The sequence below is a fragment of the Canis lupus genome, chromosome 30 (genome assembly GCF_003254725.2).
Source record: "Canis lupus dingo isolate Sandy chromosome 30, ASM325472v2, whole genome shotgun sequence".
Classification (NCBI taxonomy): domain Eukaryota; kingdom Metazoa; phylum Chordata; class Mammalia; order Carnivora; family Canidae; genus Canis; species Canis lupus.
The window spans coordinates 1,622,754-1,640,996 of NC_064272.1; the positions used below are offsets into that span (position 1 = coordinate 1,622,754).

Here is an 18,243-nt window from a genome sequence, read left to right on the forward strand (position 1 = left end):
ATGGTATCTTTTAAGAGAACAAATTGACAGGAGATATTTGTCAGGGTAGTAATGACATTTAGATTGATGGCAAGTATACTTTGGAAAGAGGTGAAGCAACTATCTTTTTTCCTTTGAACTCATATTTCCCCCTTTGTCCCATAGAAGACTAACAGACTTCTAAGAATCTGACATTATCAACTTCATTCTTTACATAAAAGAACCCCAACTGTCAGATTTGTTTTCCAGTCCCTGCTCTGGTTTTTATTTGAACCACCCATGCTCATCACTCCTCTGACCTCTGATGAAACGGAGGACCCATGGCCACACAGGGTCAAGACTAAGCTCTCTGCCCAATCATGGCCTTTCATCCCAGCTAACGTACCCTGAATATTTTCTACCAAGCATTTAACATCTGAAAGGTTAGATTACCTTGACATGAATAATCAAACACTATATCTAATCTATTTCTCTAAGAAAAAAAACCTGTTCATTTTATGGATAATAAAATAGGAGTAAGTTTTTGTATCATAAAACCGCCATTGAATCCTACTGTGTGCAAACACTTTTACCCATGTGGGCTAAGAGGCTGAAAATGAAATCAATTCTATTTTGATCTTTGATCCTCCTTCCTTTCTTTCTCCTGTACTCCTTAACCTATTTTTTTCTCTCTTGTGAATGTCTTTTCATTTCCTGTACCAGCCCCAATTATGGTCTTGCTGGACAGAGACCAATTCATCCTGTTCTCTCTATATCCATACAATATGCCCAGGGCCATATATCTGAGCAAAACACACACACACACACACACACACACACACTTTCCTTGAAGTATATGAAGTGGTCTTGGGTGGAGAAGCTGATTCCTAAGAGTTCCGTGTGTATATGGCCTGTGTAAGGATAGGAAGACAGGTGCCCCTAATACCTTCAATTTGTTCTGCTCTGAGAACAAGAGCACAAACCTTTTAAAATCTTATGGACTGATTCCAGACAAATAATCTTCAACCCAGCTAACTATTAGAATCACCAGTAAAACATTAAAAATGAAAACATAGCAAGTGAAACAAACAAAACCCCAAAAGCACAAAAAGACTGGGCCATTCCTTAAGATTCTCATTTGAGAATGAGAATGAGTGCAGGGGGCTGTGCTCTCAGGTGGCTTTGATGTACAGCCAGTCTTGATAATCACCCCTCTGGGACTCCTCAGCCACAGTGGAGCCTTCATCCAAGTAATTTATAGGATATTTACAGTCAGTGAGTACTTCTCTGTTCTCAGAACTGTCCTTCTGGGTCTGTGACTGATTTTCTTTTTAGCATTTCTCCAGAACCCCACTAAAGCAAAGAACAAATATGGTTGCTCCCCCTTGTCCTTGATAGCTTTGGTCAAACTAAAAACTGACTTTCTGTGCTTCTCTGAGTATTGCTGCCAACTCTGTGATAGGTGGAAAGACAAAAACCCCCACTGCAACATATGTGTGGTGAGTCCCACCACTGCCACCCCTAGACCGCCTCTCTTCACCATGTTGCAAAAATCAGTGCCACTCTCCCTGAACTTCCTCATCCATATTCTAGCCTTTCATCCCCACTAGCCTGGACTCCACCAGGCCTGGGAAAAAACAGAGTTTAAGGCAAAGAACAGAACAGGTGAGTAGAAAGGTCTTTTTCTTTTCTTCTCTTACTGCTGGGTCATTCTTCCCCCTAGTCAGTCACCTCTGCTCTGTTTTCACTCTGGCTTCTGTGCTTTATGGGTCCCCTGACCCAAAGGGTGCACTTCAACATTTTGCATTCTTATTGACAATGTTCACAATTTATGATTTTACAATTTAAAATTTTTATAATTTGTGATGTTTTACTTTTCCATGTCTGCAAGGTTGGTGTGTCTGAGAGATGCTCTGAATCATTCAACACTCGAGCAGTGATATCTACATGGCTTTCAAAAGCCCACCTTGCAGAGATCTAGCTTAGGTCTAAGTATCCTAGTCATCAATTAGCTCTCTGTCGAAGAGAAAAATAAAAGTGTTTTTTTGTTTGTTTTTTAAAAAGAATTCTTCTCTGTTGATCTGTGAATGGAAGCCAGGAAACAGATAGAGCAAGAACCATCAGATCTGTTTTTCTCCCCATTGTCCAGAGAGTAAATTCATCACACTGACACTGGAAGGATAACCTACTAAGAATGGCAGTAAAAACCCAACTTTCCTTGAGCTGTAAGAGCAGCTTTGTTGGGCAAGGGAAAAGGAGAGATATTAAAATTAGCAACAGTGATCTGTGAGAGGACAAGGGGAGCAGCTCAGAAACATGGAATACGGTTCACAATCTGAACCAAAAAAATAAAACTAAACTTCAGTTGGGCTGACATTTGCCTCCTTTGATGGCTGGAGGAAAACCAATCAATCATTTCCCAGTGGGGTTGGTAGTTACCATCAATGTAATGTGGTGACTTGGTGCTGAAAATAATATTACAAACAATGAATTGTCTGAAAAATAAAGAAAAAGGTCTCATTTTGGTACAATAGTACCAAAAATAATAAAAATAGGAATAAATTTAACCAAGGAGGTAGAAAGTTCTTTACACTGAGAAGTATAAGACATTGACACAAGAAACCAAAGATGATACAGACAGATGTAAAGGTATCCTGTGTTCATGGACTGGAAGAATATGTTGAAAATGTCTCTACAACCTGAAGTCATCTATAGAGTCAATGCAATCCCTATCAAGATTCCAATGCATTATTCACAGAAGTAGGAAAAAAACACCTAAAATTTATATGGAACCACAAAGACCCTATATAGCTAAAGCAATGCTGCTAGAGAACAAAGCAGTGGGCACAACACTTCATGATTTTAAGCTTTATTATAAAGACAAAGTAATCAAAACAGTACAGTACTGGCATAAAAACAGATATACATAGGCCAAAGGAACAGAATTGAAAGCTCAGAAATAAACTCACACATACACAGTCAACTAATACTTGTCAAGGAGCCAAGCATACTTGATGGAGAAAACACAGTCTGTTCAATAAATGATGTTGGAAAAAGTAGATATTTAAATGTAAAAGAACAAAACTGGACCTCTGTCTTACAACACTCACTAAAATAAACTCAAAATGGATTAAAGACTTAAATGTAAAACCTGAAACCATAAAAACTCCTAGAAGAAAACATAAGGGAAACTCTTTGCCATAGGTCCTGTCGGTGGATTTTTTTTGATATGACACCTAAAGCCCAAGCAGCAAAATAAAAAATAAGCGGGACTACATCAAACTAAAAATTTGCACAGCAGAAGACACAATCAACAACAAAGTGAAAAGGTAACCTAAAGAATGGAGAAAATATTAGTAAATCATGTAACTGATAAGGAATTAATATCCAAAACGTATAAAGAACTCAGACAACTCAATAGCAAAAAAACCTTAAATAATCTAATTAAAAAATAAGCAAAGGACCCAATTAGGCATGTTTCCAAAGACAACATGAAAATGGCCAACAGATAGATGAAAAGGTGTTTGACATCATAATCAGGAAAATGCAAATTAAAACCACAATAAGATGTCACCTCACACCTGTCAGAATGGCTATCATCCCCCTCCCCCCCCCTCCCCCCACCAAACACACCCCACAAACAAACTCCAAGGAATAACAAATGCTAGCGAGGGTATGGAGAAAAGGAAACACTTGTGTACTATGGGTAGGAATGTAAGTTGGTACACCCACTGTGGAAGCTCCTCAAAAAATTCAAAATAAAACCATTGCATGATTCAGCAATGCCACGTCTAGGTATCTAACCAAAATAAATGAAATTACTATGTTGAAGAAATATCTGCACCTGCACGTTCACCACAACATTATTTACAATAGTCCAGACATGAAAACAACCTAAGTGTCATTGACAGATGAATGGATCAAGGAGTTGTGGTGTTTACTATTCAGTCACAAAAAGAAGGAAATCCTGCCATTTGTGACAACATAGGTGGACCTTGAGGGAGGGCAATTAGACAAAGACAAAACTGTATAGTATCACTTTATATAGAATCTAAAAAGAGGCAAACTCATAGAAAAACAGATCAGATCTGTGGTTATCAGAAGTGGTAATTAGGTAAAGGTGGGCAAAGGGACAGACTTTCAGTTACGTGATAAATCAGATCTGAGGATGTCACATACAGCATCATGACTCTAGGTAACACTGCTGTATGGTACACTTGAAAGTATCTAAGAGAGTAAATCCTAAAAGTTCTCATCACAAAGCCAAAAAATTTTTTGTAACTATATGAGATGGCAGATATTAACTAAACTCACTGTAGTAATGATACCGTATATATACATCAAGTCATTATGCTGCGTACCTTAAACTCACACAGTGCTGTAGTCAATGTCCATTTATCTCAACAGAACTTAAACACACACACACACACACACACACACACACACACACACACACACATCGTAGCTGCTTTCCTTATTACTTTGGGAAAGACTGCTGCTGATTAATGATTCCCCACCCCCTCAGAAGCCAGAAAAAGCCAACAGGTTATCTAAGAGAGTCAATCCCAAGCAAGAGGGAAGGTCAGAGGGACAAATGGACTGCCTTTAGCCAAGGCAGCTATAAACTTTCCTGGTAACCTACTACTACCTGCTAATCAATATTCATCTGTAACTGCTTATGCAACTTGAAGAATCAAGGAAGAGCTTCCTTAACATGCTAGAAAATGGTGCCTGTAACCAGAAAATGGAAATGACATACAGTAGGTATTTCAAAAGTGCTTTTTGAATAAATGGAAAAAAGCATGGCATGATACAATATAGCTACAGACCATGGGAAATCCGTTACCTCAAAGAGAAAAAAAAAGTTTAATAAGGACTCATATAAGGCAGGAAAAATTGAAAAACTGAAACTGGAATTAGGTAAGTCATTGTTATCTTTATGTTCTTCATAAAAATAAAGTATCACTAAAGTGTTTGAAGTAATCCCGCCTTTAGTATCTTGCTGATATCTCCTCCACAATATGCATGGAATATGCATCCCTAATGTGAGAGTTTGGTCTCTGACTTATTCTCCATGAAATGGAACCAGAGTCGTCCAAGTTCACATTTGTGACAGAAGACTTAAGATGGGTCTGAGCAGCCTTGTTGCCACACTGAAGCAAGGATGCTCTCAAAGACATCAGCAGTGATTTTCAGAAGGCTATCACCACTCCCTTTGCCCCAGAGAGGCATCTGGGCATCAGAGAGAAAATGGTGACTGTGTTTTGGAATACGCAGGGTATGTGGACAGAGACATGAGTTTACTAAGATAATGCTAAAGCAAGGAATGGGGTGACACAGGGTGGGAAAGGTCACCAAAAGGTTAGGTTTCCAATCATTTTCAAGTCATCTCAGTTCAAATGATGATCATCCTATATTGAGGTCATTCCTCAATCACTAGATTATAAAACAAGGACACAGAATAGAGGCTGTTTAGGAGGCGGGAGGACTCTGGCTATGTGTTTGGCTCTTGCCACTGATTTGTTAACAGAAATCCCTTACTGATCCCTTACTGATGAACTACCATGGGGATTACCTTTAAAAAAAAAAATCCAGTCTGAAAACACTGTAGGGGTTCCATCTGGGACAGAAAGGTGGGCAAGGTCTCATGGGCTAGATTTTCTGAAGCCAGGTGGCCCTAGCTTCGAGGAGGTTGGGGGACATTGCAAGTAGGGTGTTGTCTCAGCCTGCCCCTGCACTGGAACCCACTGGGATGTGAGAGGAAAAGGTGGATTCAGCCCAAGACTCCCTTCCCAGATCAAGTGAGTGCATTTAGAGTAGATCTTACAGATACGAAAGTCTTTTGGTTTAGAGGGCTAAACACAGGCATGTTTCTTAAAAACAGCATCATTTGGGGCTAGACATACCCGTGTTCTGTGCTAGAACCTGAAGATAAATCAAAGTAGCTATTACTGGATAAAACATAGGTAAATGTCAAACATGGAAGTGTCCTGATTGTTTTGGCACACTTCTCATGATAAGCAGTTGTGACATCACTCTTCAGAAGAGGTTGGAGCTTCTTAACATGGTTTCATGCAAGAAATTAAACTGTTTTTCTTCTGTTGGAATATTTTAGTAGGTTACTATAGGGGAAAATAAATAAAAAAGGAAAGATACAAAGAGATTCCTCTTATACGAGGGATACGGTGGGAAAGACAAATGCAAAAGTGGGTAAATGTCACATGATGTCTGTTATCCACAAGAAAGAAAGATACCAAGGTCCATTAACAAAATTAAAATGAAGTTAATAAATAAATACCATTAAAAATATACAAGTTAACGAGTGCTTAGGGACAAATGGGGGAAAAGGACTGGCAGATCTGAGGAGTTTTTTTGCATTCCTGTAAGCACAAAAATGAGGTGAAACAAGATCAGTTGGAACTGGACCTGTCAGGACCAGAATTCAACAGAGGAACTTAACTGCTCCTGGTTGCTGTGGGAACAGCTCAATCTAATAAAAAACAGCAAATGAAGCAAAGAATGTTAGAGGTGAAGCAACCATGTCCTAGGTAGCTCCACCTGGGGAAAGATACAACAAGGAGTTTGGGGGAGATCTGTGCTCTAGGTAAAGACTGAGTTTATAAGACTAGAAAGCAGAGGGACGCCTGGGGGCTGAGGGGTTGAGCATCTGCCTTTGGCTCAGTGTGTGATCCTGGGGTCCTGGAATTGAGTCCTGCACTGGGCTCCCCGCAGGGAGCCTGCTTCCCCCTCTGCTTGTGTTCTCTGCCTCTCTGTGTGTCTCTCATGAATAAATAAGAAAAAAAAAAGACTAGGAAGTAGAGTTGAGTTCCATATAAATAGGTCAATCTGAGGCTACATTCTGAGAGGCCTTGGGAATACTGCCGTCCTACCGTCTCTCTCACTGAATGACAGCACAGCTAATAAATCATGGATTTTTATATCACTATTGCTTCACACGTCCAAGTGGCTGCCAGGAAGGAATATGAGGCAGGGAAACTGCAGTTGTTCATCCTCCTGGTAACCCAGTTCAATTGCTTGAGGTCAGAGAATTGTGGTTTCTGCTATTTAGACTTGCCCCCAGGCCCTCTGTACCACCCTGGGGGGTGGGCGGTGGGAAGGCCTGGGTGGGGTGTGGGAGTAGAACAGGCCATCAACACCACCACAAAATTGACAACCCTGAGCAGAGCAAGAGATACTGAAATGCACCTTGTTAAATTCACCCTCCCTTGTCCCCATTATTGGAAATCTCTAGAAACATGCTATTGGATCCACTTCAAGGCTGAAGGAAAAGAATAGGAGTTTGAGATATTATACCACGTCAGGTCGTTATTTCCAAAATGTGCATAAATCCTAAAATTGGATATGGCTTTGCAAACAACTGGCATGGGAAAACCCCATGAGGGCAGGATGTAAAGTAGCCAGGGTCCTCTCATGGGGAGCCAGTTCTGTAGACTAACAGGGGCAAAACGCCTGTTCCTGTCTCCTCTGTAGCTGTACTTGAGCTGCAAACAGGGAGTGCCACATCAGGTTGGGGAGAGTCAGTGCCACAAATCTCTGCTTGGCTGACTCAAGGTGCCTCAGCAATTGTGGTTCCCTTACCTGCACCCACTGAGGAGACATTTGAAGACTTCCATACTCCAGCAATAGTTCTGGAAATCCGTAAGAACCGTCAACTTAATGTGTAGATAAAATAGTTATTTTCCAGGTTTGTTTTTTTTTTTAAGTATTACATTCAACTTACCTTTCTCATATCTCACCAAAGACATGAGCACAGGTATTTTCAGGAATAATCTTTGCCATGAATTTCCCTCACGGGTCCCACTGGTCCTACCCGGAGAGCAGGACTTGGGGGGAACACGGAAGAGTTGGCACCTCCCCAAGCCCATCCCCGAAGGCTGTTCTTCAGCAAAAACATGTCTGGCACAGGCCACAGTGACATGGGAACAGCTTTTAGTTCACTGTGTAGGACACCACCTCCCTCCCCTGCCTCCCACCTTCCACCTCACAAAGGCAGACGAGCAACAGAGGAATGGGGGCAGAGAGCCCAGCCTTGAGTGCCTGCCATTAAGGACGCGGGACCAGGACCTTTCTACTAACCTGCCCCCTCCTCTTTTCTCTCGATGACGACAAAGGATGCATGGTTGGTGCCCAGAAACACTGAATGCCTCCCCCTAGTGACACAGGTAAGACCTGGAGTAACCCACCAAGGATGAGGTGAGGAATGGCAACCAACGAGGGTGCCAACTCTCTGGGGTTCATCACAATCAAACGTCTGTAAAGCAACAGCTTTTAAGTAAAAACATATGTCCAGTGCTGGGTGAACTCTTAGAACAGGGAGTTCTGTAAGAATTGGCTTTACGGGCTGCAAAGTCCAAAGCTGCTGCAGTTGCGACACCGGGAGCCAAGTGATAATCAACATGGTTGCTAATTTTATGTTTTGCCCAGTAAGGGCATTTTTTTTTTTAAATATAAAGAAGAAAGCTGTCACCTACACTATCACTATAATTTCCATAAATAAATAAGCCAATAAATAAACCAACTGGATAACCATTACACTATAAAAACTATCAAAAAGATATAAACATAGAAAATTTTTAAAAAGGTAGAGGCACCTGGGGGTTCAGTTGGCTGAGCGTCTGACTCTTGGTTTCGGTTCAGGTCTCAAGTCTCAAGTCTCAACCGGTGGAGAGACTGAGCCCCGCAAGGACTGCGCTCAGCAGGGAGTCTGCTTGGGATTCTCCCCGCCCCCCCCTCCCCCCGCCTCTGCCCCTGCCCCTGCTCACGTACACACAGGTGCACTTGCTCTCTCAAATAAATCTTTTAAGGAAAAAAAATTAAAAGGTAAATCTTTCCATTCATGAAGTTAGTTTAATGAAACAATTCCTACATTGTAATTAATTTCCTGGTTACTCTCAAATCCTGATTCCTACTGCAGACGTGGGTCCCAGGATAGTGTCTGAAGATGTCTAAGAGCCGCTAATGTAGGTCAGAGGCCACATTTTGCTGACAGATGGACACAACGTGGGCCAGAGTGGCGCACACAGGTCGGAACTCCCAGCATGGCCTCCAGCAGGTGCTATACCCCCTCCCACCAGAACAACACGCCCGCCCCTCCCTCTCTCCCACTCAGCACCAGCCTAAGGACCGGCACAGGGAGTACAGTTAAAAACAGAATCGTTATGCTATTCCAGTCCCCTTTGCAGAGCATGAGGTCTCTTACCCCAAGGGCCCCTCCCCTTAATCTTCTTGTTCTTATTCTTTCTTACTTTCTTTCCCACTTGGTCAAAAGTCCAGGTTCTTCCGTTCTAAAACCAAACAGTAGTGATCATGGGGTTGGGGTGCTAGCCACAGGGTTTTTACTCCACGGAGGATTGAAATGCCAGTTGAGATCAGGATTTCTTGGTACTAAGTTAATTGTTGTTCACCAGAATATCCACACAGGTACTTTCATGAGATGGAAAGAAGTTGGAGTTTTTTTCTAGGTCATTCAGTTCTCCCTACAAATATATAATTTAAACACTGGTAGCTGTTAAGTAGTAAATTATGTGATCAAAGGAAAATCCTAATAAATAAACTGAAAGGTTTCTATTCTCCCAGGATTTCTTGAATTCCAAATGTGCTTCATTTTCAAAGGTAAGCAAGAGTTTTTAACACAAAAGAGTCCACTAAATTCAAATATCTTATAATTTAGAATTACAACACATTCCCAAATATTCTGCCAAAATCCATTTTTACAACCCATCTCTGCCCCTGTGCCCCCCAACTAAACAGTTACTTTTTAGAAATTCAGCAAAACTCTCATCAATACACCCTCACCCCTAAAAATGCAACTATTTACTGAACACAGCATGGGCAAGAGAAAGCTTAGATGCCCCAATCCCTCTCATTTCTCTAAGAAACTTTAGCAAAAATGATTGGGGTTTTTTTTTGCAATTAAAATGTAAAAAACAAAACACAGCACAAGGAACGGCTTTTAGCCCAGCCATAGGGAAGAAGCTCAAGCTTTCTAAAATGATGGAGGTCATTAGGACAAGACTAGACTAACAGAGTGCTAAAGGTCAAGAGAGAGCAAGAGAAAGGAAAGAACTCCAGGGTTTGTGTAACATTAGCAAGGCTAAATGTTATCACATTTGTAAAACACCAGAATCACAAAGCCATATCCACTATAAACGAACCCCTCCCCCCTCAACTCAGAATGAAAAAAGTTCCTCCAAAGAAAAGGCAATTCCACTAAAGCTGAAGCTCTGTATTCAGGAAGGGGGAGGAGGACTGGATCATCAGGAGCTTTAAAAATTCATCCTATGGGTTCTTTCACTGGAAAATGCTTCTAGTGGGGTATGCAGAAATGTAAAAAGCTAGTTAACCTTAATGGGGGTTATTCTCAATCGTTGAAAGGAACATTTCATTTTTCTGCTGGTTTGTTTTGGGGATGTTGGATGAGGAAGGAAGGCTAACTAGCTTTCTTCATTTGTATGATGAATTCCAGCCCTACAGGAGAGCTGGAATCGCATGATGGCACTAGGAGAGGGTGGAGGCACTGAGCAGCGAGCTGGCATGAAGGCAAGGCTGCACACTTGTGTCATTTGACCAAGTTCAAACCTACGGCCACAGGCCATCCAGACAACATGCAGAATAAAAAAAAAGACTCAAAAGACCACTTTCAATATCTTAAAGGGGGGAAAAATTACTCCACAGGCAAGCCATTCTCTAATTGCAGAGCAGCAGTTTAACAAGCCGCCTGGCAATGAAATTTGAAGTGTGCAGCCACGTCTAATTCCATGAGATTTGAAGTGTGTGGTGCAGGGCTGTGTTTTTAATTGGGGAGGCACAAAGGATGGAAGTTGCCCTCAACACTCACACATGAGAAGCCCAGTTCATTACAAATAAGCTAAAGTCAGTTGTCCATGCACAGTACATGTATATTAAAAAAGTGAATAACATACCCATTCCGATAGGTCACTGAGCTAGCAAAATCAAAAACAAGACAGTAAATGGATATTTTAGTGGATGCAGGTCTTGCCAAAAGCTTTCAAGTAATTTGAGGAATCTTTGGATGCTTGCTATAGGGGGAAAAAAACAAAACCAAACCAAAACACAACCCAGGAGAATAAACGGGTGGGGGGTTGATTTCCCACCTGGTGAGTGTGTGGTGATTTCAGCTGGATGTTAGCAGTGGTATTAGATGTAGAAGTTTGCTTTTACTTGTTTTCCCCCAGTATAGTGCTGATGTCATCAAGAAACAGCAAGCAGCATGCTATAGTCTAAGTGCACAGGACTTTTTCATAATTACATTTATATAAGAAAATCCACCCAAAGAAAATGGTCAGTACCCATGTCAGGCAAATTTGGAATTTCCTTTTTCTTAGAAATATTACAAACAATCATTTTGATTTTTTTAAGCCAAAGAGGTACTTTCTTACCATAAGCTAAGGTCTTCCAGATTGCATATTTTAATTGGATAGGTTATCAAATGGCCAGCTCAAAAATGAATTATGAGTTATTTTGGATACATTTTCATAAGTATCAGCTTATCAGAGAAACATAAAAATCCATTGTATTAGCATAAAATCCTAAAATTATGGCATAATGTGAGAGAACTGTAAAAAGGGGAAAAGAAGGGAGGAAGAAAGAGGATATATGTTTAATGATAATTTGGTCTGTGAAAAAAATATATTAAAACCTTAGTTTGGAGGCCTTTCAGAAATTATTAATTTCTGAAAATTAAATTTTTTAAAAAAATTTAATTTTATTAAATTTAAATTTATTAAATTTTAACTATAATTAATTTAAAAATTAAATAATAATTTCTAAAAACGATGTCTGGCTCTTCGAAGAAAGAAGTTCTGTCAAAGGTACAGAATACCTCCCATATTCTTCCACAGGAAAATTTGTAGAGGATTCAGGTCTCAAAAAAATTATAAAGTCATCACTTCATACTTTACGGTTGCCATCTAAGAGTTTGGAAAATTCTGGGTCCACACCAAGGTAGAAAGAGAATAACACATCGATTCGACTCTACCTAAAATTATGGGAGCCAGGGTCTCGGGAACAGTGGTAACACAAACAGGCTACTGTTTCCACAGCTAATCAGTGATAGGCTACAGTCAACGGGACACACCAGAGGAAGTAAGGAAGCAATCCTTTTCCTTTTTCACTTGGTGCACGGGGACCTTCAGAGAGGAGAGAAAGCTCTTTTGCATCTAAATGCTGTCAGTATTTAGAGAGGGTGAGACGAAAGCCCAGAGGAATTCGGAGATTTGGCACAATCGAATTTCCAGTTGGCAACGCCAGTACTGTACAGGTGGTTCACCTGTCTCTCAGGTTCATCCCTCCAACAGGCTACCTCCACCCTGAGTGAACTCTAACACAGGACAGATTTTTATTTTATTTTTTATTTTTTTTAATAATAAATTTATTTTTTATTGGTGTTCAATTTGCCAACATACAGAATAACACCCAGTGCTCATCCCGTCAAGTGCCCCCCTCAGTGCCCGTCACCCATTCACCCTCACCCTCCTCCCCTTCTACCACCCCTAGTTCGTTTCCCAGAGTTAGCAGTCTTTACGTTCTGTCTCCCTTTCTGATATTTCCCACACATTTCTTCTCCCTTCCCTTATATTCCCTTTCACTATTATTTATATTCCCCAAATGAATGAGAACATATAATGTTTGTCCTTCTCTGATTGACTTATTTCACTCAGCATAATACCCTCCAGTTCCATACACAGGACAAATTTTTAAAGAGTAGTTTTTGACATATAACCTTCCCCAAGCTCTTTTTCACATGTAAGAACTATTTCATCAAATAGGTTTAATTATTTTTTAAATACAAAAATATTATTTTTGTAGCAGGGATGGACAACCAGCTGTAAGTTATAATAGAAAGGGAAGAACCCAAATCAGAAAGTTATTTTTCTCCACTTCAAAAGAAAAAGCAGGGGCAAGTTAAGTAGAAATTAGTGCCAAGGCATCCTACTCTAGTTAGGCAGTAGGCAGGGGGAGGAACTTCCCCAAGATGAGCCACCTCACAGGCACTGGAACTGTGGCGGCAGTGGACTCCCAGGTGTGGGCACTGAAGAGGGGCTCAGGGAGCCTGAGACAGTGGCTTTTACAGATTAGTGCAAAGAAAGTTCAGATTTGAATGCCTAATGGGGCCATTTTGATGTATCCTGCCTGCTCTGGCTTTAGGGCACATACAGGCAGGTCCTAGGACTCAGATCATAATACCTGCAGAAGGGACTTTGTAGTTTTCTCCAAAGGAAATCTTATGCACCCTTCTAAAGGTGTAATTAATGCTTAGTGCTAGATTTTATTTATTAAATAATTTCTCTTAAATGTAGTTTTGGAATGCCTGAGTGGCTCAGCAGTTGGGCGTCTGCCTTTGGCTCCGAGTGTGATCCCGGGATCTGAGATTGAGTCCTGCATTGGGGTCCCTGCAGGGAGCCTGCTTCTCCCTCTGCCTGTGTCTCTACCTCTCATGAATAAATAAAATCTTTAAAAAAAACGTAGTCTTTAAAAAAATGTCAATCGGGATGACGTTTATTTAGAACTGTGTACATAGTTCCTCCATCAGTCTTGTTCCCTTTCCATACAGATACCAAAATCAATTCTCATTCTGGTTCTTTTCTGGCAACTATTAAAGAAAGGCAAAAACCTCAGATTGAGAGGCTAAATCTGGATGATGGGATATCCCTTCTACAATATAGAAATGGTGGGAACCCAGGGTCAAGGATTCCTTACCAAGAGGTAAGAATCCTCTTGGTGTTCTTCATTCTAGATGAATTCATACAAGATCTCTAAGTCTGGGCACAGTTAAAGTTCAAACTTTAGTTGAGGGGCTTCTAACTCTCCTCATCAGCACCTGTTTTGATTCGTTCATTACCTAACAATCTCAGGGTAGATGTTTATCTTTCACAGATTCTTTTTAAATGATATTATCTTTCTGTGACTTTATAAAATGGATGAACGTCCTAAACTTGACCACAAGCTAAGTATCTCATAAATGTACTTTAACGACCTTTACACAAAGACAGTGTAATGTAAGATTAAGTGTCACTGCCCATTATAAGGTCACACAGTGCCAGGAGACAACCCCTAGATTCTCAGAAGGCACAGGCTCATCACTCAGACATGTCAACCATGTATACCACATTTGTACATTTCTCTAGCAGCTGTGTTGCATGTAGTAGTCCCACTCTAGAGACAGGGCAAATGAAAGCAACCTGATGCTCCTTTTAGGGTTACTAGGACTATCACATAAGCATTATGGGAAATTAAAGAACTACATCCCAGTGAGGATACCTGTGAGAAAAGTCCTTCTAGAAATATTATCTTTCCAGGTCACACTTCCCAGTCAAGGTTAAAAGGCTAATTGTGTATGAGCATTCTAGACTAAATACAGCACCTAAAGCAAAGCATGATTTTATGCATTCATGATGTTATGTGTTTTGTCTTATCTAAAGTATAACATTAATATGGCAATAACATTAATGCATTTTATGTTTGTGTGTGGGTTTTTTTTTTTTTAAGTGGTAGAAGTCTAACAATGATTAAGTCAAGTTTTAGAGAAAACCAGAGCCCTTATCAGGAGGAGTGCAGCTGGTAATTGTGTTAATCAAGGCCTTTCACTTTTAGAAACATGATGTCCATTCACGTCAAAACCCACTTGTTCTGTGGAGTTCTGTGCACCCGGTCATGTAGTGTGGCCTTCTTCCTGTGAGGTATCTGAATGTGAAAGGAGGGAGTAGGGCAGAGATGAAGAGGAACCAGTATATATTTTCTGCACTTGTAAAGATTGCAATCATTGAATTTTCACCCAATACTATGAGGTAGGTTGCATTTTTAAGATCTGGAAAGTAGGGTACAGAAAGGAAAAATAATTTGCCCCAAAGGTCACTTGATACACATAGCCTGGAGGGAAAACACATCTGGCTCTAAAGACAGCTCTTTTCACTACCAATGCTGCTTGCCCTCTATCAAAGTCATTTGTAAGGGACGGTGGGACTGAGGGCTCAGAGGTCAATGGTGACATCTCGTTTAGTGCCATGTCCTGCTGAAAGTGGCTGGGTATTTCACATACTGTAGGCCTGATCAAACAAAAATGTGAAAATATTTTAATATTTGTATGCAGGGGTTTTACTTCCAACTCCAGCCATTTAATTGGCCACAATGTCAAATATCTCTCTCTTGGTGATTTTCTCCAGAATAAAATCAGACAGGATTTAATCAGAGTCAAGTTGACCCAAAGATGAATTCAGCTAGGGTGGACTGTGGGGGGCACCGCATGTTCTCTGCCTCATTTTTTCTCCTTTTCAACATAAAGCTGAAAGGCTACTCGCTATAGCTGAGGATGATTCAATAAGAAACTCTTGTTGTTAAACAAAGCTGGACACCTTTGTTTTCTTTTTTGGCAAGGGGAAGTGCTGTAGAATTGTAAATCCTTGCAAAAATACTTCTGCACATGATCAAATGAATAAACAAACAACCAAAGTCATTTTTAAACATGTTCAGTTGCTGCACAGCAGTGAACAGACACACCACACGAGGAACAATTTATGGCTAGAAGGAAAAATTACACTCTTCAAAGCATCCCATTTGGTGGCAGTCATAATCATTAGTGAAAGTAATATCTATTTAAAAGCAGTAAATGCCTATTTCCAAACAGAATGGACTGGCAAAGAAAGGAAACATCATCCCACTCAAACATCCCCAGGCTTCCCAGAGAATCATTATAGTCTGTCATGTTAACTCACTTCCTCCCACCCCCCTTTTTTCTTCCCTGCTGAATATCGTCTAAAATTAAATTAAGTACTAATGGTAAATGTGCACAGAAATCACTTCAAGAAAGTAAAACAATCAGACTTAAGAGGTTATATTAAAATATTATTTCTCATAATAAAGATCCAGAGCCCGGATGGAATTGTGAGAGCATTCCAAGAGGGTTACATAGCCTCTTGGAATGCTGTTAGCCAGGTGACTAGTTCATACAACTAGCAACAAATAACGTCTTAATAATTTCAAAAGAGTTCCCTTTCCTATCAGTATTCCAGCTCTCCTTCCAAGTCCCTTCCTTCTAACTCTAAGATGGCTGGTCAGTGATGATAATGATGATGATGATAGCAAATGTGTCAAGATGAGAACTATTATATTCTCTTTGTCTGGTAAAATAGCACAAAAAGTCAACACAACATATATGGGAAATTTCAGAGTCTGACCCAACCTGGTGATTATTGTTATCCAATGAATATTTAATAAAAATGTCATGGATCCTTTATTGTGGACTCAAGTTTTTAAAAAGAATGAATCACCCAGAAAGATTTAACATACTGGTTTTTAAATAGGGCAAATTAAAGATGGCCCCTGAAATACATAATTATATTGAGTAAAATTCTACAACAGGGCTGGTATTTAAGGTAGGTCTTATTTGTATGTTCCAAAATTAAGTATTCATTCTTATCAAGTTGATATCTACATTATTTTTGGAAAATGAATTGCTATTTATTCTTTAAGACAAACCAAGTTAAGACTATCATTTAAGTGCATGGCAATTAAGAAAAGCGAGAATTATAACCAGAATTTCTGAATTTACTTTGTCATGTACAGAACTTCTTGAAACACACAAGCTTAATGAAAAAGAAGCCCTTTTAAATACACTTTTCGAACAAAACAGGATAAGAGACTGCCTAAGGGATAATTCTCCAGTTAACATTGCTTCTCTCTATCTTCCCAATTTCTGTCATTGGGCCATAAGTTGGCAGAGTCTAGCTGATCTTGTTTGAAACTTAAAGTGCTAATATTCCAAATCAATCAGCTCCCCCTCACCAAAGAGGTCTATACATGAGGAGTTGCTGATTTTGGAAAAAGAATCAGGAATTAAAAATAGATTTGTTCCACTGAGCTGAAAGATATATGCCTATAGAGGAAAGCGTTGGTACTAAGGTCAATGCAAGAGGGAAGTGACACAGACTTCAGTGAACATGCAAAAAACAAAGACTCAACTGTGTTAACGCTCTCCAGTACAAAACAAAGCTATTCTGAGGTGGCTGACAAAAGCATATTATTTTAAACCAAAAGAGCAAAGAATTATAAACACTGGTGTTAAGGATCCTAGAAAACTAATGAAACATTCTAATTATATAGGTGAGAATACAATGGGCCCAAGAGATAATTCTTGTGTAAGATCACACTACGAGCTGGAAGATGACCTACATGTACTGGTTCCCTTGAGTCCTTGGTCATCATTTCTTCTACCATAAATGAAACATTTCTTTCTTTTTTCTTTTTTATTTTATTTTATTTATTTATTCATGAGAGACACAGAGAAAGAAAAGCAGAGGGAGAAGTAGGCTACACACAGGGAGCCCGATGCGGGACTTGATCCCAGGACTCCAGGATCATGCCCCGGGCCCAAGGCAGGTGCTAAACTGCTGAGCCATCCAGGGATCCCTGAAACATTTCTTTATTATTTATGAGTTCATTGGAGTCAAGTGAGAATAAATTGTGCTACGTACTACAAATTGTTCTACCTACATGCAGTTTACTCCCCAGTATTAGATGCAGGAAATCAGACTTGCAATTACAGTACAGAAAGAGGAGAACTATTTACTGACTGTTGCTCTGCAGGGGCACCTATCCCAGACTTGTGGGCTCAACAAGACTTCTCAGTGGATCCACTACTGAAACTGGCTCCTTGAATGAGCAGTAGAGGGAAGTTCCCATTACACAGGGGAAGAGAGGGAACAGGGAAGCTGTTCTAAATGAAGGGAAGAGCTGACACACATGATCAGAGGCAAGAGAGCACTGTCATATTTGAGGAGGTCAAAAGAATTCGGAATGACTGGGACACGGAGTGCCTGGGGGAAAGTGGTGAGTGACTGGGCTCATAAATCCTGAAGGGTTTTATGTCTAGCTTAGGAATTTGGAATTTTTCTCAAGGTAATGGGAAGACAAAGGGTTTTAAAACAGGTAAGTATAATGATTAGATCTGTATTTTGGAAAAAACATAATAATAGAATAGAATAAAAAAAATGGTGGTGAGGGTGGATAAGTATAGGAGAAATCAAAGCAGTTAAGCTCCTGCTATAATATAGAAGACAGAGTCTAGCCATCTAGAGCAATATCTAGGGGAGATAGAGACAGAGATTTGGATTTGAGATATTCAGGTCACAGAATTAAAATAGCTGATAATACATGGATATAAATAGATGTAGGTCATTTGGGAAAGAAAGAGTCAAAATAAGTCCAAAGTCTATGATTAAAGCCATTCTGACATGAGAGGTATGGAGC

The 18,243-nt window shown here is 40.1% G+C and overlaps 1 protein-coding gene across 2 annotated transcripts in view; it reads right to left on the reverse strand.

Annotated features, from left to right (window-relative positions):
* Positions 1 to 18,243, reverse strand: part of RYR3 (ryanodine receptor 3) — a 510,816-nt gene that overhangs the window by 291,665 nt on the left and 200,908 nt on the right. The window lies entirely within an intron of this gene.